Source organism: Corapipo altera, unplaced genomic scaffold, assembly GCF_003945725.1.
Source record: "Corapipo altera isolate COAL_440 unplaced genomic scaffold, ASM394572v1 69, whole genome shotgun sequence".
NCBI classification, from domain to species: Eukaryota; Metazoa; Chordata; class Aves; order Passeriformes; family Pipridae; genus Corapipo; species Corapipo altera.
Window position 1 is genome coordinate 7,155,029 of NW_020884908.1, and position 27,548 is coordinate 7,182,576.

The following is a 27,548-nucleotide window of genomic DNA, read 5'->3' on the forward strand; positions in this document are numbered from 1 at the left end:
TGTGGGAATGTGTCTGGAAGGGATGGCTGCAGTCCAACCCTTGCCACTTGGGTGTAATCCCAGCTCTGCTGGTCCCAGGGCTCTCCTGGCATTCCTGCTGAGAGGTGCATGCTCATACTGACCAATGCTTAGCAAGAGCGCTTTGACACTCTTTTGTTGTGGGGCTTTTGATTTTGTCGTGTGTTTTCTTTTTTCTTTTTTTTTTTTTTTCCCCTTGGAGCAAACTGCCAGTGTCTAATAATACAAAGGCTGATACATCTGTAGTTTGGTACAACAGATCAAGACAGTGCTGCCAGCTCTAAGAATAATGCTGTCTCCAAAGCACATGGAGGAGGATTAAACGGTTTTCCAGCAACCTGCTGCCATCTGTGCAAACCGTTTCCTTAAATACTCTGGTAAATGCCCGTGGGAAGAGCTGCAAGTCTGGTGGTGTTTGCAAACGGGTAGATTAGTCATCGGTCCTGTCGGCAAGGTTAGATAGCAGCAGCCCAGGTGGAAAGACAGCAACAGGAGCAGGGCAGGTACAGAGCAGCTGTGTGGAGTGATGCCGACTCCTTGGAGGTGGTGGGGAAGGAGAGATGGTGAGCACCAGAGAATTGGGAGGTTTTGAATCCTTGCACAGCAGAATGTCTCCCAGAGCATTGGTGTTATTAAGCAGGGATCGGGCATCTTCGAGCAGGACGCCAGTGGTTGTGATGTTATTATCTAATAATGTGTGTAGAGATGAGAGGCTGTTATTTCTACACATTCACTTTCAACCAGATTCTGCAGTCTTCACTTGCATTCAGCAACTTGATTTTCTGAATCGCATGGGTTTTGGTGAGAGCTATTGAGTGCTAAACCCAGGTCAGCTTGAATATTGGTGGAATAATCTGTTCTTTTTTACCCCAAGTGATATATTAAAATCTGTAATTCAGAGGGGGAGAGGGATCTTCAAAGCATTTTCCTTTTCATATTGCTGTCTTGCTTTAGAAATGTGTCTTTCAAGAGAAGCTTTCCCACTGAAGTATGCCTCTCCGAAGAGGGAAAAACAAATACCAACTCTGACATAAGCTCTGTTCTTCCTTGAGACCTGTGAGATAGCAGCATAAAATGTGACATTTAACATCAGCCTTTTCTAAAGGCTTCTAGATAATTGTGAAGGATTCCTTTGTTCAGACCAGTCATTTTTCACAGCTCTTCTGAAAAAACTCTGGAGGAGAATATCAAAAGCAGAAACCTTCCTCTCTGATCTGGAAAACACTGCATTAAGAGGTCTGTTTTTAGCATTTGTCATACCTAAAAATTGATAAGGCTTCAACCGTCTTGCTTGTGCTAGAAAGTGGTAGGTTCAAGGCCATGGAGTCAGAACTGACATCCTGATGCTTGAAATGAGTCACGATTGTGAAGAACCCAGTCATGAAAATGATCCATTATTCTGATGACTTCTACTCTTGTGAAGGCAGGAATAGTCACTGGAGTTTATTTGATGTCCTGCCATCAGCTGTTTTGTATGGAAATTTTGAGGTCTTTGAGGTAGAAGATTCTGGCTACTTGATGTTATACCACCTAAGGCAGGGGGCTCAGAGCCAGGGTTGACATCTCCATTCAGCTGAAATAATTCCAGGGAAAACATTTTGATTTGCAGCTGGAAGACACGCACACATACACACACACACACATACACACACACACAGAGAATGTTTCACTCATAGTAAGTGGGGTCTATTTTGATGGTCCCAAGTCCTTTTCTGAAAGATCAGGAAATCAGTTTGAGGGTTATGAATAAACTAGAATGTATTCTCCATCAGAAAAGTCACATTAAACCAAACATACAGGCTTTAGCACAAGCATGTTAGGGAGGCTGAACAAGGCCATATCACAGATAAGTTGCAGAGGCATAAACAGAACAGAGGCTCCCAAATCTCAGCTCCTTGCCTTGCCCCCCCACCATTCCATGCAACTTCTCATCACCAAACAGGGTAAGAAAAAAGCTTTATTTCTGTTGGGATACGTCAAGCACATGTGAAGTTTCACTTGGAGAAATAGAGCTTGAAACTTGCATGTGTGTATGGGTTTGGGATTGTATACTCTCTCTCTTCCCTTGGAGAACTCTGATTTGCTGCTCTGAATGCTTTCTGTGGACATGAGGACTTTGGTTAAGACTGTACAAAAACATCTATTTACATTTGGCTTCAAACCGAAGTTGTAAATACTCCTCTGACACCATGAGAGAAAAGCAAGGGGATTACCCCAAGTCACAACTGTCACTGAGATGGTGCTGACACTTCCCTGAACTTGTCTTGGGGGCCTGAGCTGAATTTCAGATTCGTGGTGAAACCTGAATGCAGGTCAGCACAGCGCTGCCTCAGAGATGGTAACAAAAACCCCTGCTTGGTGCTATTTATAATCTTTTAATTTGTATTCTGGCCTGCTGAGCTCTCTCGGGACTGAAATAATGGTGACCGTAACTCAGCTCCCAAGAATGAACAGATTCCTGCGGGGTTGCTCTCTTCTGTAGCTATTGAGTCCAAATTAAACGATCCCGTTGACCTGTCTTTCCCCCTCTCAGAGGGGCCTTATAACATGGTACAAACACAGGCAGTGCTTCTAACAACCTGACTGGCACAAGCAGGAAGAAATTTGGTATAATTGTGCTTCCCTCTGGAAGGTTTCCAAAACTGAGGCTCTGGCAGGACTGACCTTCCCCCTCTTACCCCACATACCATTTCGTTGAAATTGATAGGATCTTGGCAGTGCATGTGTTGTGAGGGGCTTAAAAATGGAGCAGACATACTGGAAGGTAATCTGAACAAGGAATAAACTCAAAGCAAGATGTCTGTGGAGGAAGAGGAGCTGTAATCTAGGGGATTAGTTGAGAGCCAGTGATTTCCTCTGTTGTCTGCCACAAGTCCCTTAACTTTTCCTGTGTTTCTATCTTCAGAACCATTGTGTGCCTTGCTGCCTCGTTTTAGAATATGTAATTGATGGAGAATTACTTGCCTGGCACTTTAGATGTGGTTATTATTGTTTTTTACAGCTAGGAAAGACTGTACCTTATCCATCTTAACCTCCACCATGTCACAATTCTTTTATTTTCCAAGCTGCTTTTCCCTGGATTCCTGTAGCCTGCATTTTAGGTGGTCACAAGCATTGTTGTTATTCCTAGCCTTGCTTGCATATGTTGCTTTAGTTCTTCATCTCTTGGAACAAAACCATGTCAAAGCATCCTTTGCCTCTTCTCCCCTTAGCATGGCCTCCAACAATCCTTGTGCAAGCAGCATGTCTGAGGGTGGGCAGTGCTGGAGTCTCACTTCTCTCTGGCTTCCTACAAGTAATCTTACCTATATCTTCTGTTGGTTTTGTTTGTTTTGTTTTGCTGTTTGGTTTCTTCTCCCCTCATCTTTGGTGCTGAAACTTCAGTGCTTTAATTAAGGTACTTTGTCCACTGATTGCTCAGGGCTAATGCAAACTTTTTGGATGCATAGGATGTAGAGCAGTAGTGTGTGCCTGCTTTGAGTACTCATCTTCTCTCCCAAATGACTTCTAAATGTGATATTATGCTGTATTTTTGGTTTGTGTTTTTTTTTTAAACAAAGAATAAGGTGCATGCTGCTGTTTAGATATGTGGGAGTTTTCATGTTTGTGAATCTATAATATTTTTATAAAGCACTTGTATTAGTAGTAATATACATAAACTGCAACTGACTGATAGCCATATACACAAGAGCTGTCTGTTTCTCTTCCAGGTAACCAAAATAAACTAGTGGAGGACATAGAGTTGCAGAGAAGGAGACCACTTTAGGATATTGCACCACCCTGGCTGATTTGCAGTTCTTGATTCAGAAATTTAAGGTGTGGTTTCTCTTGGAGGCTGTACCTGCAACTAGATACAGGAATTTACCCATGAATCAGGTGAGAACCTGTCCTGGTACACCTTGGTTTATGGACACACGTTTGCTGTTGTCCTGCAGGAACAGTTTCAGATAGCTTTTTCCCCTGTGAGAGCTATGTCTTCCTTGGTGTAGAATTACTAGGGAACACGATATAAGATAGCTTGTTTCAGAACAGAGTATTTGCGACAGTACAGTGCTAATGCTGGGTTTATGAGAAAGTTGCTGTCAAGGGCAGAACTGCCTTTCTGCTTCCAGGCCATTTCTAGTGTTGTTTTGGCCTGATTTCCGCATTCTTCAATCACAGTAGAAGCAAGTTGGTCTCCACAAATAGGGCTTTTTATGTTAAAATTTGTTATTCTAATTCAGAAAACCCATGATGTTCAAGATAATGGTTTGTGTTTGCAGCTAGGTGTCAATTCCCCATTTATTAATATCCATCAATACTTCTCTAGAGTGATGGTGTGGAGTTTGGATGAGACCATAACACAGCACTTTAAAATTATGAAAGAATGTCTGCTAAGGCTAAATCCTTGCCTGTCTAAGGTAGTTTTGTGGTATGTGGGGGTATTGGCTGTTTTGGCCTTGAGCACAGTTTAATGAACTGCTTCTTAAATGTGAGCAGAGGGTTCTTCCAGCTTTGTTGCAGGAGTTTAGAGTTTTTCTTCATAATATGTTTGTGAGAGGATGGCAACTGGGGTAAAGTTGTTGTACCTTTTCAAGTGGGAGTGGTGTCTGCTAGTAGCACAAGCTGCTGAAAACCACTGTTCAGAATTGCCTCTTCCAGCAATTTCATTGTGAAACTCTCTGTATTTTGTATCTTTTTTTGAAATCTCAGTTCCTTCAGTTGCATTACTGCATGAGAATTGCAGGTTCAGATTTTGTCTCTGAGCTATAGAGTGAACAAAAAAAAAAAAAATCAGCATTCTAGTAAGGGGAGGCATCTCCCCCTCTCCACACTAAGAAAGCCTAAAATATAAAAAAATAATCGGGCTGATAATTAAGGGGGTATGTGTGTGTATTTTTTTTCTCCTTAAAAAAAAAACCAGGCCTTGCCTCAATTTTTGAGGCAAAGAACAATAATATTAGAGAGCAATGGTCTGCAAATCAGAAACAACTCAGGTGCATTAGAGGATAACACTGTGGAGAAAGCATAGAGAATGAGGGTAACATAGACTGCATTCACCCCACCATTTTTCCTTTTTTTTGTTTGTTTGTTGGGGGGTTTTTTGTTGTTTTTTGTTTTGTTCCAGTCCCGTGTTCATGCTTCTATGTGCATATATTATAAGTAGGTGAGTGGAAGCATTGCAGCAGGCAAGAAAAGTCATGAAGTTGCCTTTTGTTACTCCGTGGTTGCTGTGTTAGGTGCAAATCTGTGTTGGGTTCCTTTAAACCTGTGTTGAAGTAATAGGAGCTTAAAAAAAAAAAAATGATGCAGGCGTACCTGGATGCTGTTTACTGTTGGTCAGTAAACCCCGGGGAGAGGTGTTTCATCATCTACTGGCTGAGAGTTTAAAACCAACAAATCCCTCTCCTGCAGAGATAAAGCCCTTGTGAACAGTTCATTATCATAGTCTCTATTTTGCTCCCAAGTTCTTTCCTTCAGAGAATCACCTATTTAACAGCCCTCTTGTGGGAAGGGCCTTGGGAAGATCATGGGGTGTTTATGGGCTGTGTGAGGTGGCAGCTGGGAGGGTTGAGCAGGGTCTGTGTGTGTGTGTTGTCGCTCAGCGTGTCGCTGACCATCCCGCTGACCATCCTTTCTGCCTGTTGGAGTGAGCTGCAATGGGAGGTGATGTGTTGCTTCCCACCTCCGTGCTGAGAGCAACACTTCATGAGGTGATGGGATGGCAGCTTTTGGTTTCCTGCTCTATCTGCTTCCTCACATGTGGCTGGGATTTGCGTTCGGGGGGAATAAGCATGGCCTTTTACACAGGCAAAAAAGAAAAATGTTTGTGTGCTTGACCTGCGTTGCAGTGGTGTCTGGCAGCTCACTTTTTCAGGTAGTGCTTTGATGTGTATTTTCAGAGCAACTGTGACACTGTGAATGAGGGACAGTGACTGACCTAAATTTTGGTAAAAGAAAAAAAAAAATCCAGGTAGGCAATTTCATCAAGTACCAGAAGAAATAGATGATAGACTAGCAAATGATGGGTTTTTCGTCTTTAAAACTGTACAGCTCTCATTTCCCTGAACATGGTTTCAAGTTGTTTCCCCCCTCCATTGTAAATGATAAACATTTCCAAGGAGGGGGGCAGTCATTTCTACATTGCAGAAAGTGCCAAGACACATTGGTACTTACATAAAAAAATGACTGTTTCATCTGGTTTTTTTCTTTTTCTCTGTCTTCCTACCTGTCTGATTTAATGAAGGGTGTTTCTACAGAGGCAGCCTTTTTATTGCACTGTCTTCTACAGCCATAGACTGGGTAAAAGTTTATAACCCTTTAACAGCAGTTGGGTGACAGTAGATAGGTGTCCGATGCTGAAGAGAAGCCTCTTTGCATAGAGTCTTAGAATCATTTAGGTTGGAAAAGGAGTATAAGATTGAGTTCAGCCATAAACCTAGCACTTCCAAGTCCACCACTAAACCAGGTCCCTAAGAGCCATGTCTACACATTTTTTTAAATTCTTCAATGGATGGTGGCTCCTCCACTTCCCTGGGCAACCTGTTCTAGTGCTCGACAACCCTTTTGGTGAAGAAATTTTTCCAAATACCCAATCTAAACCTCAACCGGTGCAACTTGAGGCAATTTCCTATCATCCTATCACTTCTTACCTGGGAGAAAAGACCAACCCCCACCTCACTACAGCCTCCTTTCACGCAGTTGTATAGAGCAGTAAGGTCTCCCCTGAGGTTCCTTTTCTCCAGGCTAAACAACCCCAGTTTTCTTAGCTACCCCTCATAGGACTTAATCTCTAGCCCCTTTGCCAGCTTTGTTGCCGTTCTCTGGACTTGGTCCACCACCTCAATGTCTTGTAGTGCCAAGCCCAGAACTGGACACCTCACTTGAGGTGTGGCCTCACCTGTGCCAGGTAGAGGGGGCTGAGCTCTGTATTGGTCCTGCTGCTGGCCACACTGTTCCTGAAACAGACCATGAAACCATTTACCTTCTTGGCCACCTGGACTCACTGCTGGCTTATGTTCAGCAGCTGTCAACCAGCACCTCAAGGTCTTTTTCCAGCGGGCAGCTTTGCAGCCAGTCTTCCCCAGCCTGTAGCATTGCATGGGATTGTTGTGAGTCAAGTGGAGTTCCTGGCACTTTTGTTGAACCTCATACAGCTGGCCTTGTTCCATCAATCCAGCTCGTCCAAATTGTAGGTATGTTGGTAGCAAATCTGAGGGAAACGCTACCGGCTCCTTCCCTTTTTCCAGCTTACTCTGTCATATGTTTTCTGAGATTTCTGTGTTAAGCAGCATTACAAACTCCCGTCTGGAACCTACCTTCCCAGGGAAAAGCAGTAGTTGACTTCTCCCTGACCAAATGTCTGTGATCCATCCAATGCTTAGGTAAGGGTCATACCAGAGTAGCTCCCCCTCAGTTTCATATGGGTTGAAGTTGGATGAAGGTGACTTCATTTTTTTTATCTCTTATGTACCTTCAAACTGTGTGACAAGTTTTGGGCTTCGTGCCCATCTGTAAACTGAATTCTCACTTCCATGTTCAGCTTGTGAGACTGCAGATTTGTACTGCCAATGGCTACTCCTTCACAGGAAGCGATGCTTATAGAATGCAGACTCTAAAAGCAGATTTAATGTTGAAAGATATTTTCTAAATTATTTTGTTTACTTAATTGCATGAACCACATGGGCATTTAATGCTCACCGTAGTCCACAGGAAATGAACTCCAGGTTGAATCCAAGGACATCTCACGGGAGCTCTGTCTCAGTGAAATGCTGGTGGAAAGTGAATGGTCTCTGTACTGTGGTTTTTTTGTTTTGTTTTGTTTTGTTTTTTCCTTCTAATAGCATGCACATCCAACTCCCTGTTTTAAAAAGCGGGAATGTTTTTGTTATGCCTCTTTAGGTGCTCCAAACTTCTTTTTTTGTCTGAATGCAGAAAAAGAAGCTTCTCCTAAGTGTAACAGCACTTTTTTTGCTGTGCATCCCTGTGACATCCAGCCTGGTCCAGTGTGGTACGTGAGTGTGCACACAAGTACAGAGCTTGCATGGCTGCTAAGAGGGATTCCATTTATCTACTTTTCTGCTGCTGTCAGCTCTTAGTTCTTCTGCCTTTGTAGGTTTTGCTTAATGTTTGGTATTTCAGGTCAGGAACCAAGCCTTTTAATCAGGCTGCAAATCACTTGGTACTTTTTGAGAACTGTGTAATAGTGATTTGCTGTCAACCTCTCAAAGCAGCAAAGAAAGTTAAATTCTTACTAGAACAAAGGGTGATCACCTTTTGATGAATAAACTTGCAGGCAGTTAACATAGTAACTATAATGTCTCCAGACATCTGTCCTCTCCCTTTTGCCAGCTCTCTATATGGCACAGAGTTTACAGGCAGAGAGTAAAAAGGAAATCCCCCATGAAATGTGTTGCTGCATTTCATGGGACCATTCCCTACCCAGCCACCACCATGATCCGGCCCTAAAATTGGCCCCTGTTCCTCTGGAATAAGATGGTACTTCTCCATAATCAAAGCTCTTCAGAGTCCTGAAGGCACCTGCTGTCACAGCAGCACCCAATGATCTGTGAAAGATAAAACCAGTTATGAACACAACTGTTTTGTGAGGAAGATTCCTTACACTCATGGAGGGGAGGATGTGTTGTGCAGGACAGTTAGGATCTTCTGGATATGTGTGCTGGTTTCGGCTGGGGTAGAGTTAAATTTCTTCACAGTAGCTGGGGCGATGGTTGGGGTTTGTGCTCGAAACAGTGTTGATAATTCAGGGGTATTTTGGTCACAGTGCTTGCACAGCGTCAAAGTCTTTTCTGCTTCTCATCCCACCCCACCACTTAGGGCACTGGGGATGCACAAGGAATTGTGAGGGGACATAGCTGGGACAGCTGACCCCACCTGACCCAAGGGATATTCTGTACCCTGTGATGTCATTCTCAGCATATAGAGCTGGGGGAAATAAAAAGAAGGGGGAGATTCATTCAGAGTGATGGTGTTCATCTTCCCAAGTAACTGTTGTGCATGATGGAGCCCTGCTCTCCTGGAGATGGCCCGCCCGTGGGAAGGAGTGAATTAATTCCTTGTTTTGCTTTGCTTGTGTGCGCAGCTTTTGTTTTGCCTATTCAAGTGTCTTTATTTCAACCCAAGAGTTTTCTCACTTGTACCCTTCTGATTTTCTCCCCCCTCCCACTGGGGGGAAGTGAACGAGTGGCTGTGTGGGGCTTGGTTGCCATCTGGGATTAAACCATGACACTATGAAGATAATTGTTCTCATGCAGAGAGGGCACTGTGGATATTTATCAAGGAATTTTCCTTTAAGCTTTTGAGCCTAGCCAGATAGCGCAAAGACTGATATGGGATGTGCTGTGCCTCAAACCCACTGCATCTGCACAAAGAAAAAAAGTTTTGAAAGTGGCTTTTGCTTTTGTCATGGTTTATATTCCCATATTCTTGATACACAACAGGAAGGATGTTTAAAAAAATCTAGGAAGAAAGCATATAGGTAGTTGATGGGATGGAAGTTGAGGGAGAAGAAAAATAAAAGCTTGATTATTTGTTTATTTTTAGTCATTAGCGTAGAAGAGAAGTTGTCTCTGTGCTCTTGCTTGGGTAATTTTTGTCTAAGTTTCTCAGGATATGATGGCAAAAACTATTCAGAATCCATTTGCTTCCATGTTACTGACTCGCAACAAATGCAAGAGTTCTTGGGTATGTGACTTTCTTCTCCCATTTCCTTAGATCCTGAGCAGCAAAGAGATTGCCAGATTGTCTGATAAATGGTTCGAGGAGAACTTGGTCAGAAGGATTTTGTGAGCTCTTGAGGATTAGGAAGTGGGATATAAACATCTGCTGCTTCTGTGAATTGGCTTCATCACCATCTTGTGGCAGCAAGTCCCCTGACTTAGGACAGGGGAAACTTCAAGATGCTTTGATTTACTGCTTTTTAACACTGCTGGATGACCTTTGGTCTCATCTGGAGGAACCCAGGCTACCTAGATCACTTTGGGTGCTCTGACCGAACCCCTTTGCTGTTGCATGGGAAGAGTTGTCTAAGTGACATATTTCCATCACACGCAGGATGTACAGATGTAGAGTATCTCTAATTGGTCCTGCTTTGTCAAGACATGTTTTGTAGAACTGGGGAGGCTTCTCGCTGGCATGGACTCTGTTCCCCCTTTTGAGATTGTGAAGCTGCTGTTAAATTAGTGCCAACTACTAACTCAAGGGGTAGTGGAGACTTAGGAGACAACTCTGGATTTGTGGCCCTAAACAATGTGTTGGTTTTATACCGACTTTTACAACATGAAAAGAAGGTATTGACATGCTGGTGAGGAAATTAAAGCTTTGGGGGGTGGGATGGAGGAAAAGCAAGGGAAAATTAGGAGTAGAATTAGGGGCAAGAAAAGGGAAACAAACGACTGCTGACTGCATTGTCACTGTACTTTGACCCAAAGTTTCTCTAGGTCCAAACCTCTGGAAGCCTTTCATATGTCTTTGGATAGGTCAGCAGTATTATAGGTCAAAATCCAGAAGATTGCTTTATTCAGTTGGGAGGGGGAAGTATTTGATCGTGAGACTTTGAGTACAGGTCATTAGTGCAGAGAGGGGATAAAATAAATCAGGGACGCCATTAACACAACAGTGATTAAAATCTATCATAGTGGTGCCATAATTGGTACCTCGGCTGAGTGAGAAGTGAAATACTCCAAGCTAGTTGTATTAAGTGTTCATTTCTGAGAGGCTGACAAAGATTTATGGCTTTTTTTCTGTAAGTCCCATTTAGTCTCTGTAGCACTACATCTTTTACTGATGTACATGAGAAACAGTTACTGTTAATGACTGGACCATTTCTCTGAAGGGTATGATTATTCTGGAGGAGAGCATTTTAGATCTTGTAGTACCTTTTGCAGAGGCCGTGTTGTTTTCAGAGTACTTCTTTAGGTGCTGTTTGGCTATTTAAATGCAGTCTGCCCTCTTCACCTGGTGAAGGACAGCAACTGTGTTCTCACCACACTTTTTGGTGGGGCATATTGGGGCTCTTGGATGGGTTTGAGGCATTGAATCTCAGATAAAGAATCTTCTGCAAACCATTATTCCTGTCTGCCTGACCTAAAAGCTGTGTTAGCAATTTAATGGCCTCTTGATAAAGCTATTAGGTCCTTGATTGGGGTCTGAAAGCAGCGTTAGGGACCCATGTCTCCTCCTGGGTGGCTGGGAGCCTCAGCACTGGGGTCACCATGGGGTCTGAGCTGCGGGATGTGGGGAGAGGGGAATTGTTCTTTGAGGGCCATCAAAGGGAGGTCTTGGAGTCAGGGGTAGCCACAGGGACAAGGGACCCTTGTGGTGGAGGCTGTGGGATAGGACCCACACCACCTGGGAGTGGTGGGCCCTAAAGAGAAGGTCTCTGTGTCCAGAGGTGGTGATACCCCCCACCATGAGGGGAGTAAGCAGGGCCAGAGGCAGTGGCCACAGTGACCAGGCAGGGCTTCCCCTGAAATGCTGCTGGGAAGATGGGAGGGACCCATGCCACCCCTTGCTATCCCTGCTGTTTCTGCCAAACCCTCTGAATCTGTAACTTGTTAAAAAAAATCCATTTGGCGGCCTCTGACACAAGATCTCCTCTCCAACACTCTGTAGGGATGCAGTCTGCCACAGGAAAGCACTAGTAAGGCGATTTGATGTTCCAGGCCTTTTAAAAAAGAATAATTTAAAATAATTTAAAAAAATTAATTTAAAAACCATTAAAATTTTCATGAAAAACTGTCTAAATGCAACATATACATGTGCAACTTGCGTATACTTTTCAGAAGAAGTATGCTTTATCTGTCAGTACTTGCTGCTGCTGTGGTCTTTGAACTTGTAATCTTCCTAAACATCTCCTGACCCTCCGAGCTGTCTAGCTGGTATTTATTGTTTTACCGATGTGTTTATCCCTCAGCTCTTTTCTAATCCTGCCCTAGTTTTCACCCTGAGACCAGGGGAACAGGGGGGAGGGATAGGAAGGTGTGTCCCTAGAAGCCTTTCACCTGGCTGGAAAGGAAGGGTGGGACAGGTGAGTCTCCACTGATTGATAGGCTTATCTATCTCTGGATGCACATTAAAATAAGCTCAGGCATTAATTCTGCCTGATTTTTTCCCCGTTTAGCAATGTGCTTTGTCTGCACTCCTGTGTGCTCAGCAGAAGCAGCTTTCAGTCAGGCAGTGTATGTCATGAACCTGTCCAGGTAGTCTTGCTGAGTTGCGTGACGTTGTCATAACTAGATGTTCAGCCTGATATATCCACAACAGGATAATTTAAAAACAAGTTTTTATTCTTAAAGTATTCCGACAAACATTTAACGCAGAACATGCAAGGGTTTTTGTAATGTGACTTCAGGTTTTTAGAAAGTATTAATTAGGAGTTTCAGTCTCCAGTTTTACGTTTTGCAAGGTGATAGAAATGTTTCTGAAGGTGAAGAAAAGAGTGTGGAAGTATAGCTCTACAAAATCGATAGGCTCACGTTGCTGCTCATTTGGTTAGTGGCTTACCAATATTGCCCCTGAACAGTATTGATTTAGTTTTCTCACTGTTCTTACAGCATAACTTTGCTTTACACCACAGAGATACAAGTTGCATGTTTTCAGTTCATAGTGATGGCTCATGAAGGCTGCCTTTGAAATTTCTAACCTTACAGATGCAGTTATTGGCTTTGTGAAGATGAGCTCTAGCTTTGCTGGTTATCCCTCTGTAATTGTTTCTGTCCTGCCTGTGTTAACCATGTGGTGGTGTTCCTGAGCATTTCTCTTTGTCCCTTTTCTTAGCATGGGAAAAAACCTTTCCGGACACTGTTTGGTCAAGAAGATAGAGGAACATGTTTTAAGGGTTGGGGCTTTCTGCATTTCCTAAGAACTTTACAAGTTTAAATTACTGTGAGTAGATATAGAGATGCTGAAGGGCTATGAAGAAGGCTTAGTCCTGGTTTAGCCTTAATTGTGGACTACAAGAGTATTCCCTGAAATTGTGTATATGACAATAGCTTAATTAGATAGAGTGAGCCAGTCTGACTGACATTTTCACTTTAACTGGATAAAATCCTGCTGCTGTCTAGAGGATTAGTATTCAGAAACGAATCAAAAGTGCTGGCTGTTTTTACAAGGGAAGGTAGTGTAAAGCTGCAGAGAGGAAGGCACAAGGAAGTCCTATGTATCAAAAGTGCTGTATCAACCATTTCAGGATTCACTCTTTTTTCTTTCTTTTTTTTTTCTCTTTTGAAAGACAGCCCTGAGCTTTACTTCCAATTATTCCTGACATGAGCTTTTTGTGTCTATAGTGTTTTCTTGGCCAATGCTGCCGTGCATGGTGGGGAAGACTGACGCTGCCTCTCCAGTACCAGTCATTTGTAGATGAGAATAGCAAGGCCCAGATTAGGTCAGGGAAAGATCAGTGAAAGAACACTTCAGTCTCAAACCTCGCTTCTTTGAAAGCTAAACACTAGTGAATGTGTTTCAAGGCAGGTAGGAAACTAAAGTGTGTAGAGGGAGCTGAAATGCAAGAGTCTTGCAGAGGAAAGTGCTTGAACTGATTGTGGGACACTCGAGGATGGCAATGCTGGAACATACTTAATTCTCTCTCTTTTCTTCCCGACTGCCCCCCTTTCTGCAGGAGTAATGCTGAAGTTGGTAACTTGGACAGAAGAGCGTATTGCATTCATCCTTACTGCTGGTACTGGTGAGCTTGCCACTAGGGAACAGACCTACTGTTTGACAAGCTGTTTTGTTTTAATTGTGGCTGACTTCTAATTACTATAAAGAGAATTCTAGGGAGGTCTGTGTCCTCAGCTACTCTCAACTTATTAGCTCCCCTCAATCTTGTCTTTACTTGCAGTAATGAAAGGCTTGAACTCAAGGCAGTGGGGGACTCTGGGGGAAAAGGCAGTGGGTTCTGGACTGAGCCCAGTGGGGTGGAGGTTATGGGTGTTTAATAGGTGGAGCATATACAAGCTGAAGTATATTTGGTGGCAGGAAAATGTTGACCTGAAAATATATGTGGATTTTGCACTGGAGGAGGATGAGGGAGAGGACTTACCCTTTTGCTGAGGGAAGCATAACAGAAATTATGGAAAATCAGAAATCAGGGTCATGGAGAGCTTTCCTGCAGCAGCCTTCATTTTTCAGCAGAATGGTGTTTTCCTCCTGGTTCTCCTCTTAGCTCATAGTGGGCTGCCCAGTGGTGTGACCATTTCATGAAACAGTGATCTGAGTCATCATATTGGACTGAGTAGGGAGAAAATTGCTTTAAGTTATTGGCAGTTTTGAGGAGGGGAAAAAAAATCCAGGGATACTATTTTCTCCAGCAAATTGAGTAGTTTTAAATCAAAATCATGTATCAACCAGAATGTTCCAATACAACTGAAATCTTCTGTTAAGAGCACCTTAGTTTCTTAAAATGAAGTGCCATGGATTGAAACATTATCAGAAAAACTAATTTCTAACTGAGTAATAGGAAAAACTTATTTAAAAAATATTGAAATTGATAATTATTTTCAGGAAAATGTGTAAAATTCAGAAAAACGTCGTTTCGATCTGAAATGCTGGTGTAAGAGCAAATCTTCTGTTGTCCTGAAGGAGAACTTAACATAATTCTAATTCTCAAGGAAGAGATAAAGGCAACTTTTCCAGGATTTCCCTGATATGTGCAGGCTGTTTGAAAAGTTCCTGATATATCTCAGTCATGTGAGCCAAGGACCTCAGGTGGCTCAGAGTGACATTCAGCTCTGCTGCTGGGTAACCCAGGATGATTTCCTTGTCATTGAGATGATTAACTCCTTCTTCAGGCAATGTGGCTCTTCAGGCTTGTAAAACCACCTGATTTTCTTGCATTTTCGTTTTGGAGCAATTGCTCCAAATGCATTTTCTTGCATTTGGAGAAATTGCTACAATTTCTTGTGCATTTGTTGTAAGACCAACACATTTGGACTGAGTGTCTCAAAATGGGAAGTCTTTTAAAAAGAAGGGCAGTTTTAAAAAGGAAGGAAATTCCTAGAAGTTTCCCAACCTGATTGCCATGAAAAGGCAATTTTGTTTCCTGCTGTCAATATGGGACTGTGGCACCCGACAAGACCATCATGGGTGAAGACTCAACCTCTGACATCAGTGGAGTTCTTTGCCAGGTGTTGCTCTCTCTCTCTAGCTGTGACTGAAGCTGTGAGAAGGTGCTTGTTTGGGTCATCCCTCCCCCCCTTCACTCTACCAATCTGAGCCCCACATCAGTGGTTTTAATTCCCAATGTGGGAGGAAGAAATCATGCATTAACTCTTTGATAAATTTCTGATAGCGAACTGCCCCACTTGGGCTCTCCCTGGTCTCTCACCCTAAGACTGAAATCTACTGGCATTTAGTGCTTTGGCTTTTTACAGTAGATTCTGAAGCATTTGATGCTAAACTGTTCCTGGTGATCGCATCCAATTTAGGAAAGCTATTTCTGTTTTCTTCCATAATGAGGCAGCCCTGGCTGGGATCTCAGTCTCTGGGCATGTGTATGATGTGCTGCTGAACTGTACTGGCTGCATTTGCACTGAATGTGAGCTTTGGGTAAAGACAGTGTTGAATTATGCGATCTGAAGGGACACTGATGCCAGGAAGCAACCTACTCTTTCTTGCTCTCAGAAAACACGTTCAAGTCTTCCCTCCATATTTCTGTAACAGTCTAGGCAAAGCTTGAATGGAAAAATTTTAGTTTGGAGAAAATTATTTTAGGTAATGACTTTTTTCTTGATGGTAAATTTGGATCAACAGACGATCTTCCTCTTAACAGAAATACAGTTCTCTTTCGATTCAGACACTGCCTCTTTGGGGTCTCTTTGCTTTGGAAGTGAAGCTCATGTAAATGTAAGGTAAGCAGGGAATGAAAGGACCTTAATGTTAGATTTTTAGCCATCAGTTGGCTCCGTTACATTTGATAGATTTTCCCATCACAGGCAATCTGTGTTCTTGCTTGCTCAGATCCACGCTGGTGCCAAGTACTAAACAATGACACTATCTATCTTTCTACTCGATTTGCCAATTTTGGTTACTTTTGAAGCCTAGTGTTTCTGCTTTACTTTTGTGAATCATCCTTATAGGGAGAAGAAAATGAACAAAAGAGTGATTGCTTTAGCAAAATGTTTAGGGTTGATATCTCTCTCATTTATCCCCTTGTTTTATAAACTACAGTGCTTACTTCTCTTATGGTAAAATAAGTCAAAGTAAAGATGTAGTAAAGAGTTGTTGTTTGTTGTTTACAGTGAATTGCCTTTCAGATAATCAAATGAAATACTTTAGTGCAGTCCCACTTCTAGCCATGACCTTAAATAACAAAGGTTTTACTTGCTGCTTACAAGGCTTAGGGTGATGATTTCCAAAGCTCTCTCTTGGTTGTACATCCTCCTACAGACATCAGTGGGATTTTGCCGCTGACCTCAGATGAGCTAGTATTATAGCAGTGTTTTTGAAACCCTCTCCTGTAGAGGAATGAAAAATGAGGTCTTTCTTTCACAGGGAACATTTCAAGAGATAGCAAAATTCTTCTCCCTTCCCCTCCCCCAAATTCATATTGAACATCAAACATAGCTACATTTTGGTATTTACAGAGTCCCTTGCAAAATATCATAAGAGACAGGCCCATACATCAGATTAATTATCTTGCCTTATAGTTGCCAGAGGTGCTTAATTTCTTCTTTGGAATTGAATATGACTTCTGCAATTAAATGTTGCTCCTTGACTACTGAGGCATCTCACTTTTTATCTAGGTGGAAACACTGCATTAAGAGCAAGATCAGAAGTGGACTTGCATACTTCATATGTACCATCACAAATAAAGGTGTTACTGCACATTTTACAGCTATTATACTTAAGGCATATGGAAATGAGATTGTTTATTATTTCCTTAGAAATAATGGAAACTGAGTAATTTAGTTCATTGCACAGTCTCTAGTGGTACAGCCATCCTATCAGTTGGGCTGTATTTGATGGGATTTGATTTTGCTAGATACCAGTGAGTGAGTTACATGTTTACAATGTTCTGTTGATTATTTTAAATTCAATGTGTGCCTGAAAATGTAAAATGTTACTGAAGTTCATTGCTTCAGTTGGACAAACTACAAATGAGAGCACAGTTATTGATAAATTACAATCCCATAATTTCAGGAAGAGTCAAGTAGGAGTAGGTTTATTTGGGAGGAAAAAGGCACTGAAGAAGTTGCAGGGTTTGATTTGGTGTTTCCCCCTTCCCATGCTTTACATTACACTACATCATTTTCTAGGACTCAACTAACCTTCTGTGGCAAGATTGTTACTATGGAATAGGCCATTATTTACCTTGAGGCTTATAGAGACAGGCACATCTTATATTGGCAAATTTCACAACAGGTGTGTTTTCTCTGGTTGCTACTGATCCTCAGCTATGAGGCATGAAAAGAGAACGTCTTGCATTCTTTACTCAGCTGCCAAAGACAGTTCTCTTAAAAAGCACTCACTGTCTTCACAGTTAATTTCTGCAAGAAAACACTCAGTTAATTAATTTTAGCCTTTCACCCACCCAAGAATTTTACTGTTTAAAAACTTGATAGGACTCTTTGAAGAGCACAAGTGCTTACTACTGAAGTAAGCTTTTCTTTTGTGGAACTTGCTTTGCTTTTGCAAAAAGCAAGTATTTTGCCTTTAAAAATACCTTTTGCAAGAGTTAGGGTGTCAGTGACTTTGGAGAAGACCTTGTTACCATGTATATCTTGATGATACCAGGTTGTGATATGAGAGCTGAGGCTTCAACTGGGAGCTCCTGGTGAAATTCCAGCCAGGTTTAAACATTCTGTTTAGTTAAGATCCCTCTTGTAGTTTCAACTGTAAATATCTGGCCTTTGTTTCACTTCAGAAGGGAAGAGAGAAGTGTGTGCAAACTGTATTATATAAATATTTTATCAGTCCAGAGTTCCTGGTATAAAATGTTTCCTTTGTAGTACCAAGAGAAGTGTTGGCTTTCAGCTGTACCACAGCAGCCCTTTCAGATTTCAAGTCACTGTTGTGTGTAGTGGTATGATGCTCCTCATTAGGAAGGAGATCAAAGAAGTTGCAGTCTGCCAGCTTGTATTTGAGGGGAGACTGGTGGCTTGGTGTGACATCAGAGCACCTTTGTACATAGCCGAACCCCCATGTTTTCACTGGACAGGGGCTTAGCAGCATTTTCTTACAAGGTTGGCTGTCGTTCTGCCCTCGCAGTTTGTGAAGGCGGTGAGGTGATGAGGATATTACCTCTTTTCTGTAAGGTTTGATGGGAGATTTGGTATCTGGCTTACTAATTGAGCTTTGGTGCTGAAGTAGTAGCTTGGGAAGAGACTGAGTTCACTAGAGATCCCCAAAGTATTCTTTTTGACCCAAAAGATCTCCAGACTATTCCTTTGGAGAGGAACAAAGCTAAGGCAACTGCAAATTTTGAGATGGGGGTGTGGAGAGAGGGAGGGTGTTCTCATTGGAGATTGGACTGGGTGCAGTTGCTCTTAAGGGATGCTTCTGCAGGGGTTAAGGAAATGTTGAGTGTTTACCACTTGTTATCAAAGTCAGCTGGAAATAGTCCACTGACTGGCTGAAGCTTGATTTCAGAGTTGAAGGGCACCCATAGAAATTCCTAGCCTCTGTCTCTCTACATCTGTTCCTTGCAAAAGAATGTTTTCCTCCCATTCTTTGTTGATTGGATAATATGAGGAGGAAGGGAGAAGGATGAAAAAAACTGTGTTTTACTGTGAGAATGCTCAGGATCTTTCTTAAGTAGGCTTTGGGTGAGATGGTGACTTCTGTTAGCAGACTACAAATAATAACAAAAGTATCTGTGCAGAAAATGAGTGTAATAATCTTTCTTTTTTTTCCCCCTTCAAAGATCAAAGAGGTTTGACTCTTGATTAATGTGCAACAGAAGCCATTAACATGGTAAAATGTGGAAAAACAGCCTCTTCATTATTACTACACAGACATTTGCTTTAGGGAACTGCAAATACTTTCTGTTAGGTAATTTGGTCTATTGCTTTTTCTGTTGTTTCTGTGTATGGATCTCACTGGAGGATACCACACCTACAAATTTAGATGCACCCTTTATTCTTCCCTCTGCATATCCTTTACTTTTTTCATGATACAGAATGCAGCTTCTGTGTTACTGTCTTGCTTTCCCAGTCAGTGTATGCATGGGCTTTGCCTCGCTTGCCTGCTCTTTTTATACTACATCAAGTTCTGTTTGTTTTTCTCCTAGCAACCCACTGGGCTGCTCTTTGTCTGTAGGTCTAGGAAGATTTTTTTTCTTCTTTTTTTAAACTTGTAAGTATGAATGCTTAAGGTTCCCTGCTTGTGTTAAAAAATGAGACACAGTTTCTCACCTGCTAATACTCATCTTTGAGTTACTCCCAAAAGAACAAATTCTAGCTAAGATTTTTTCCAACACAGCAAGGTCAGGAGTGTTTCATAAATTTTACTTCAATCTAGAGTCTTTCTTAATTTGCATAATTTGGTTGAATAATAGAACCCTCCTAATATTTTCCAAGCCACTTACACTTAGCTAATCACTTACACTTATCTTCAGCATAAACCTCATTGATTTTATTTCTCATTGAAAACATCAGTAGTAGCAAATACAATCCTATTGGCTCACAGTCTATTAGAAATAAAATTATATTAAATGTCTTGTGGCGTGTGAAGAGGTTAAGTCAAGGAGAGTCATCTGAGAAAGTAAAGTCATCCTGGTGTGTAAAACATAAATCTGGTTTATATTTAAACTACATGTCACCCACCAGCTAAAAATAGCAATGATCATTAAAAACCAATTTGCTGCTAAACATTAGTAGGCGTTTATTACATCATAACAGATCTGAAAGACAATTAAATTTATCTTTTTCCTAGATAACTTTCTTTTAAATATGTGTTACATGGCTTTTGCCATTAATCTCATTTGACAACTATTTTTGTTCCATTTAATAGTGTGCGTGTGTGCATAGAGTTGCATGTTTAGGTGGTCTCTTATTGTTACTCTTAAGTCTTTCAAGAGTAGTACATTTTAAATGGCAAAAGGATGTATCCTTGCTTACACTGCCTGTTAATTTCCTAATCAGCACAAAAAGTGAAGGAAGCTACAGCTTTAGTGCAAAAGAAGCAATATCTGTTACCATCCATTTGAAAAGGGAATAGTAAGCAAGAGCAGAATAAAAAAGCACTGGATACAGATTTTACACATAGGAAATAGATTACAGCTTTGCTACTGCTTTCACTGTTATTCCTCAGTCAAGTGGTACCCTTTACCTGTTTTATTACTGCATATAGCTGTATTTGTGAGTATTTACTGGAACTGGAGTAAGTCAAAGGCCGAGGAAGTCCAGCATTTTCAGAAGTACTGCTTCCTATGACAAATGCAGTTGTGATCCTGGTATTTTGGTTCATGCGGTGCTGTCTGTCAGGTCTCACAAAACAAACCATCAAGGAGGGCAGGCTCTCTGCTTCAGCTCAGCAGTGCTCAATTCTCTGTAGCTGTTGATGGCTTTAACTCTACTATTTAGCCTTCATAGCCAAGGAACTGTGGGGCCAACTGAGCTGTGAAAGAGTGTGCCGCCAGGTGGACACAGGGCAGCCCTTTTCCCCTTTTCTGAATTGCAGGGCCCACAAAAACAGTGGTCCACTATCATCTTTGCAAGTAAGAAACCTCTCTGACATATGTCACTTCTGGGGCACAAACAGCTTCAAAAGCCTGTGTACCATCCTCCTGTTCCTGGATGATGCACAGAGAAAAGGAGCCCACTCATATGAGCTTTGGGCTGCCTCCTGATAAGTGGCAGTCAAAGGAGAAATGGCCCCTGCCTGCATTCCCCTACACTCGCCTGGAAGGAATCCCATCCTCAAAACCCAATCCTGCTGTGACGGCAGAATGGCACTAAACTCTTTTCTCTCCCTCTGTATCTGCAGCTGCTGCTTGGTTTGGGGCACTGTAAGTTAAATAGGTCCTTCCCTACCAGGAAGAGGAAAGGAAGAAAATCAAAGGTGGTATGAAGGAGACAGAGCAGGAAGGGAGAGATAGGAGGGATAAATGAATATTGAAAACTATTTTAAAGGCTACATCCAGAGGTATTTAGGAGTATTTCTCCTTTGGTCCCAATATCACACTTTTACTTCCCCTATTTGAACTCTCATGGAATTTTCTGTTACTTCCTTTGGCTTATTTTCTCCCTGGAGGCTGTCACTTCCTCAGGTTAAAGCAAGATCCAGGGTAGGATCTGTGCCATCACAATTACAGCCATGGTAAGACATTTGAATAAATAGGGGCTGGTATGTGTGGGAGAGGTGATACCTTAAAATACAAGCTCAGCTTATGGTAGCGAAGGGAAGTTAAAATAATGCTGACCCTGGTGATAAGCTTGTCTGCATTTTCAATGCATGCCCCACATGTGTTTTATTTGTCACAGAAGAATTGCCAAAGGCTCTGTGGAATGCAAATAAGCATTACAAGAGTATTGTCAAACCCAGACTTTGAACATTGTGAATCATTCACAGAAAAAAATATTCAAGATTTGATTAAAAGTCATATGAATTTCAAATCAAATAAATATGTTGAGTTATGTTTATTTACCACCGGTTTACTAAGCCTCTGAGCTGTATTTGGGTCCTGTTTTTCAGCTTCTCTCTGTAAGGAGAAATTTACTTGAAAAGTAAGCTGAAATTTTCATTATTGCAAGGAGTTGCCACATACCGAGTTTCGCGATGAAATCATAACTGTTGGCAATACTGTGAAGAGGACTTGCCTATGCATTATTTTCCTTCTTTGTAAAGATGTGCTGCAAACTAAAACATTTGATAAAGATGATGTATTATGTAGGTATAATAAATTTTTTGAGAAGGATCTTAACACCTCCCCAAAAGTTTGCAGAATATTCTTGTAATAACTGCTGTATATGATGATGAAATAGGCTTGTTTCAGGTGGTCAGAAGTTTATGGCACTATGCAGCTCGTGTGAAGAGCTGCATAGTTCTTCCCAAGACTTGTAGGGTTTTTTTTCCCTGATGGGTTTGGAGTGGTGGAGGGACTGACTTGCTTCTTGCCAGTTGTGAGCTGCTTTAGCAGGTGGTGCTTAACCAGGGGGAGTACCAAGTTTTTCGTAATCAGTTTTCGGAAAGCCCACTGATCTGGGGTGGTAATGCAATACAAACATTAGCATATTTTACCACATCTTCATGTGATACTCTGCACCTTTTGAAATTTTGCATGTGTTATCATATATTTGCACACATCCAGGGACCTTGTGAATGGTGTACTTTCCTCTTAAATCTGGAATGAAACATATTGCCAAGGATAACCAGCAGGCGCTTAAGGAAAGTCTGGAACGTTCAGTAGCTGTGATACTCAGGTGTGCAATTCATTACAATATTTCTAAGCTTCTGGACTGTATTTTGAAAACTATTAACTTTTCTCTCTGTTCCTTCCTCCATTCTCACTTGTGAAGTCACAAGATATGTGAATAGCTTCACTATTAGTCTGATTATCGTTTTCTGCTGATATTGCTTTGATTCTGGATTGAATGGGAAAACCAAGAAGCTGATATCTTAAGTTCCCCTTTTCACCTTTGGAACATCACAAAAACCTCCATTTCACCTACACAAGAAAAAAAAAAGCTACTATATTTGGCTGGTCTGTATTTGTGTGTGCTCTTATCAAAGGCTTGATTAATCTGAAAAGAAGTAACTCAGTTAACACTTCAGTTATTTTGCAGCAAATCCCACAGAACATCTAAAGAGCTCTTTGTCACTTTGAATTATAGCCTAAACAGGTGGTTGATGAGGCTTGGTTTGAGCTGATAGTGATTCCTTACTGCCTTGGCCGCTCCCCTCAGGGAGGTGTAAGTAGCACTGCAGTGATACTGGAGAATGTAGGGTAAACACAAACTTATTAAACTTTGCCATCATTGTTGCTGGCTTTTAAGGTTTTAAAAATTACTTCTCAGAGTGCTACATCAGCTATAAAGGAGGAGTAAAGGGCATAATGGTTTTAGGCTTTCAAACACTATGGATAAAATGAATGTTAATATACAGGAATGACAAATTAGTTGAAATACAGATTAAAGTGCTTATTTTAAACCTTGCTTGGAAGTAGGGACTTAGAAATATTGTGTCATTTTGTACATATGGGGCGAGTGTGTTGAGGAGCTTTCTTCTGAGTTCACTGCCCCAACAGAGACATGAAAAAGAGCAGGAACAGGATCTGCAGTACAGGAAGACATAGATGTGACCATGTTGAAACACAGGTTGGTGAATCTTGTCTGTGAGAAAGCTCACTGGGTCTCTCACAAAGCCTCCTCACATCTGGCAAACTTAAAACCTGAAATAAAGAGCCAAGAGCTGTGGCTGCTGCTTCATATTTGGAGGAAAAAAAGCTTGTTTTTCTGAACTTGGTGAGAACTTTTGAGTTTATAAGTACTTGTGGTATAGTATGAACATTCTCCTGGGCTAAATACAGACACAAATGAAAGTCTACAGACAATTCAGTTTGTGTCTCAGAAACACATTCTGGGCTTCTTGAAAATGTTCATGGAAAAAATCTGTCCATAAATAACCATGTCCCTGTAGCAGTAAGTTCAGTGAGTGGCTATGAGTGCAAGTGCATGTGGTTCCATTGAAATGCCAGGATTGCAGCCTGCTCCTGCCCTGCTCCCCTTGTGTTATACAGTCAGTAACGTCTGTGTGACCTTTTACGTGTTGCTGCCATCACAAAGTGACCAGGGAGCCAAATCCTGAGTACCTGACAGGGTAAAGGTGGAAGGAGGTTGGAGGAGCAAAACTTACCTTTTTTTAATGAAGTCTTTTCTTTTTTTAAGTACAAATAAATAATTAAAATGTGTTTTGCAAACAACTTATGGCCAAATGTATTGCAGTAATTCTTTTGTTTAGACATTCATAATGAGAGTGGAAATACAGTTCATTCTCTTAGTTAAAGAAGTTTTCTAACATTAAATTGTAGTTAGTTTAATTTTACAGAGATTGCATGTTATGGTTTTTCTTACTGGGGTTATTTTTTTTCCCTCTCTTGGTTAAATTCTGAAAATGTTGCCTGGAATAAATTGTCTTAAATAGCAGATGCTGAGAATGGAGGATTACATCCGTGGTTCCAGCTTGGTCCGTCAGCTTCAAAGAGTTTAATTACTTCCAAACTTTTTCTGTTGCAAATAGTGAATTTAATCAGCATTTGTTTGAAACATCACGCTTATTTTCTACTTGCTTGGTGACTTCTGCCAAAGGAGAAGATAAGTGCAGGAATCTTTTGTATTAAGAAATATAAAGTAGTTCTCGTGTCACTGATTTGTTGAAGGTAGCTCTACTATGCGTGTTTTCAGGGGTAGGAAGAAAATGACTGCAAGTAAATCAGGCTTTTGCTAATGAACCCCCTTGTAAAACACTCTTTCCCCTCCTGTACCCCAGCTGCCTAGAAAATGCTGGATAGCTGAGGAAGGCTGGTAACTTTTGCCGTATGAGAAGGGTTGTGTCCAGCTTTGTACAGGTGTAAATGCTCATGTTTGGAAGAAGGCAGTAATTGAATGGATTTCTGACCTGCTTGGTTTACACTGTACTGAATTCTGCTTTGAATTCAGCCTATCTGTTCACTCACCACATGAACTGGTTTAATTTTCTTTTTCACCCTCCCTGTAGACTGTCGACAGATGAGCTCAGAAAATGCTCCATGTGCTACTTGACATCAACTGCTGAAGAACAGACTTGGGTAGATGTTGAGTTTGTCAGTGTATCTATAATGCTCTTTTATGAGCAATGCCTTGATGAATACTTCACTGCTCATCTCTTCACCATGAGGGCTTAGTTTCCTTTGGCTTTCTCCTGTTCTGTCAGTAACACTTTGAGTTGGATTTTTGGGAACTGCCAGCATGCAATTCTGGTTTGGGTGATGCAAGAGATCAGACTGTGAAGGTGTCAGGGGCAGCCTTATGGGCATAAAGGTCAGTGAAGCAGAAGAACTTTCTTTTAAATCAATGCAGGCTGCATCGTCTTTGTGGTTAAACTCCAAACCCCTTAGGTCAAGTGTAGCCCTTAAATTTTTCACTGTGATAGTGTATGCCTTTCTTGCATCAATAAATGTAACACTCTGCACTGAACAGTTCACAGATACGTGCTCTAGTTTCTCTCTTTGGCTGCACTTTACCTGGAGGTAATCCAAAGATGAAGTGAATTTTGTTTTGCGGGCCTCTTTCTGCATCTTATACTGCTGCTTGAGAGGGGTTGAGTGACCACTAAGGAAAAGGGTTGTTTCACTCATTTCCTATCTAGCTGTTCCCCTGCAGATATCCGGTTCACAAACACACTATGATTATTTGATTACATGAAATACAAACCCACCCAGAATTTTGTAGGGTTACAATGTATTCGGTTAATATAGTGGTGCCCTGTGTTGTTAAACACAATTGGCATGTCTCCAGACACATTGTGTATTTGTTAATATATGTGCATGAGTTTAAGCCTAAGGGATTGAACTCCTTGTAGAAGCAGGCTTAAGGGCAAGGTTGTGCCAGCCAGGGTATGCAGACACCACCTGGCAGGCCACATCTCTGGCGTATTCTCCTCTGGCAGGAAGGATGGTAGGGCAGAGAATACTGGACCAGATTTATGACTGGAGTAAATGGTGCATAATGCTGAGCAAGTCCTTTTGTCTCTTTTGCACAGGAGCTTTGTGACTCAATAATATACTTTCCAGTAGGATAAAATGTTTATTTGTAGTTCTGGTGGTTCCAAGACATTAGTTCCCAAAAATTAGACTTTGCTTGGACTTTGCAGAGGGCAAGTGAATCCTTTTTCTCATTCAGCCCCAGCCCATGAGATGATAGAAAAAAAAATCCATGAATCCTATTATGAAGGTATATAGAGACAGATCAAAACAATTTTAAAGGCCGCTGTGTAAATATTTTGTTGACAATTATCCGTTCTCTGGAATAGGGAGCCTAATTAATTTGTGACTTTGTCAGTTTACACCTAAACCCCTTTTACTGCACCATAATGTTATCTCTTTCTAACAGACTTAGATTATTCAGAACTGATTCAGCTTAAACAAATTAAAATCGGAAAACAAACCTTTACTCCATCACTGCCTGAGCTTTTGCTCTAGGGAAGTGTACTTGAGCTTAGATAGCTTTTGCTCATCTCTATATACCTTTTCAAATTTTATAGCACAAAAAGCTTCTTACTCTTAAAACTTTTCAGAGGATACTGTAGAAAAAGTATGCATAAATAATGGTCAGTGGTGTAGCTTGTGTGCTGGTAGCCTACTAAAATATAAATGGAAAACTTGATCACTGTTTAAAATGTACAGTTTAAAATATTCATGAGGCTTGTCCCCGTTTGAATAACAGACTTTAAATATTATCAGTGACCATTTTGATTAGTCTCAGCTCCAGCAAAGTCTTAATTTCAAGGATGTCTATAAAGAAGCCACTTGACTGCAGATTGACCTTGGGCTTTTTAGTCACCCCGGGTTACAGAGATGAGAAAAAGCTACAGAAACTAAATGATACATTTGAGTGAACAAATTGCAGGGACAGACTGGGGAGGAGAGTAGAGTGGGAGCATAAAATCTTGGCACTGAAAGATATATTTATTAAAAAAACCTCAAAACAGCTTCTTTATAGACTTTAGTTCTGAACAATGTGGGGTTTGATTTAGTTGATCAGTAAAGATAGGAAGCAAAACAAAGGCCACTTTGTCATGCCAAACTTCCAGAAATATACCCACATCACAATGGCATGCAGCACAGTTTTTTCATACTGTTTTTGGCTCAGACTGAGTTTTGGGCAAGAACAGAAGTTGGCAAAAACAGCTGCTTTGCTCAGAGAAGAATAACTTCTGTTGATCAGAGATTTTTCGAGAGACTTTTAATTAGACCAGTGCTGTGAAGACTGCAGTCTAAGGAGTTCAAAACAGATATGTAAAGTACTTTTCAATTCCTCATACTTCCTCATCATTTCAAAGTCAGTGGGGAGCTAAGTCTCAAACTGATGCCGTAGTTTAAGTCTGTATAATTGTTTTTTTCCTGCCAAGTTTGAGTCACTGTGGCCATCTAGACCCTTCTTGAGAGACTAAAATGATTCCACAATAAATAACTGCAGAGCTTGACTAGGAGCGAGTCACTGGCAGTGACTAGAAATTGGCTTGTTAGAGAATAAGGGTGACTTTAGGCTCTATTCGGGTTTAAAACCTGGTCCAGATTCAGTGATTAAAAGCCACACAGGATACCTCAAACAAAAAGAGCCATATCAGTGGAAATGCTCCCAAACCGTATTACTAGTCCCACTGCCTGGTATCTTGTTGTCAGCCTCTGCAGCAGAGGCATGAGAGAAATTCAAAAAGGAGTAAAAGGTCTTAGCAGAATAGTGCAGTGCCCAGGTACCTGGGGAAGTACTGGGCTCAGCTTCTGCCTGAGTCGTTCAGGACATATAACAGATGCTTGCATAGATAATTCTTGGCCAGCGTGTCCACCTGCATTACATACTGTGTGGGAGGCTAAAGAGAAAGCCAAAGCCTAA

The 27,548-nt window shown here is 41.4% G+C and overlaps 1 protein-coding gene across 24 annotated transcripts in view; it reads left to right on the top strand.

Moving 5' to 3' along the window:
- ADGRL3 (adhesion G protein-coupled receptor L3) overlaps nucleotides 1-27,548 on the top strand; it is a 514,107-nt gene that overhangs the window by 152,222 nt on the left and 334,337 nt on the right. The window lies entirely within an intron of this gene.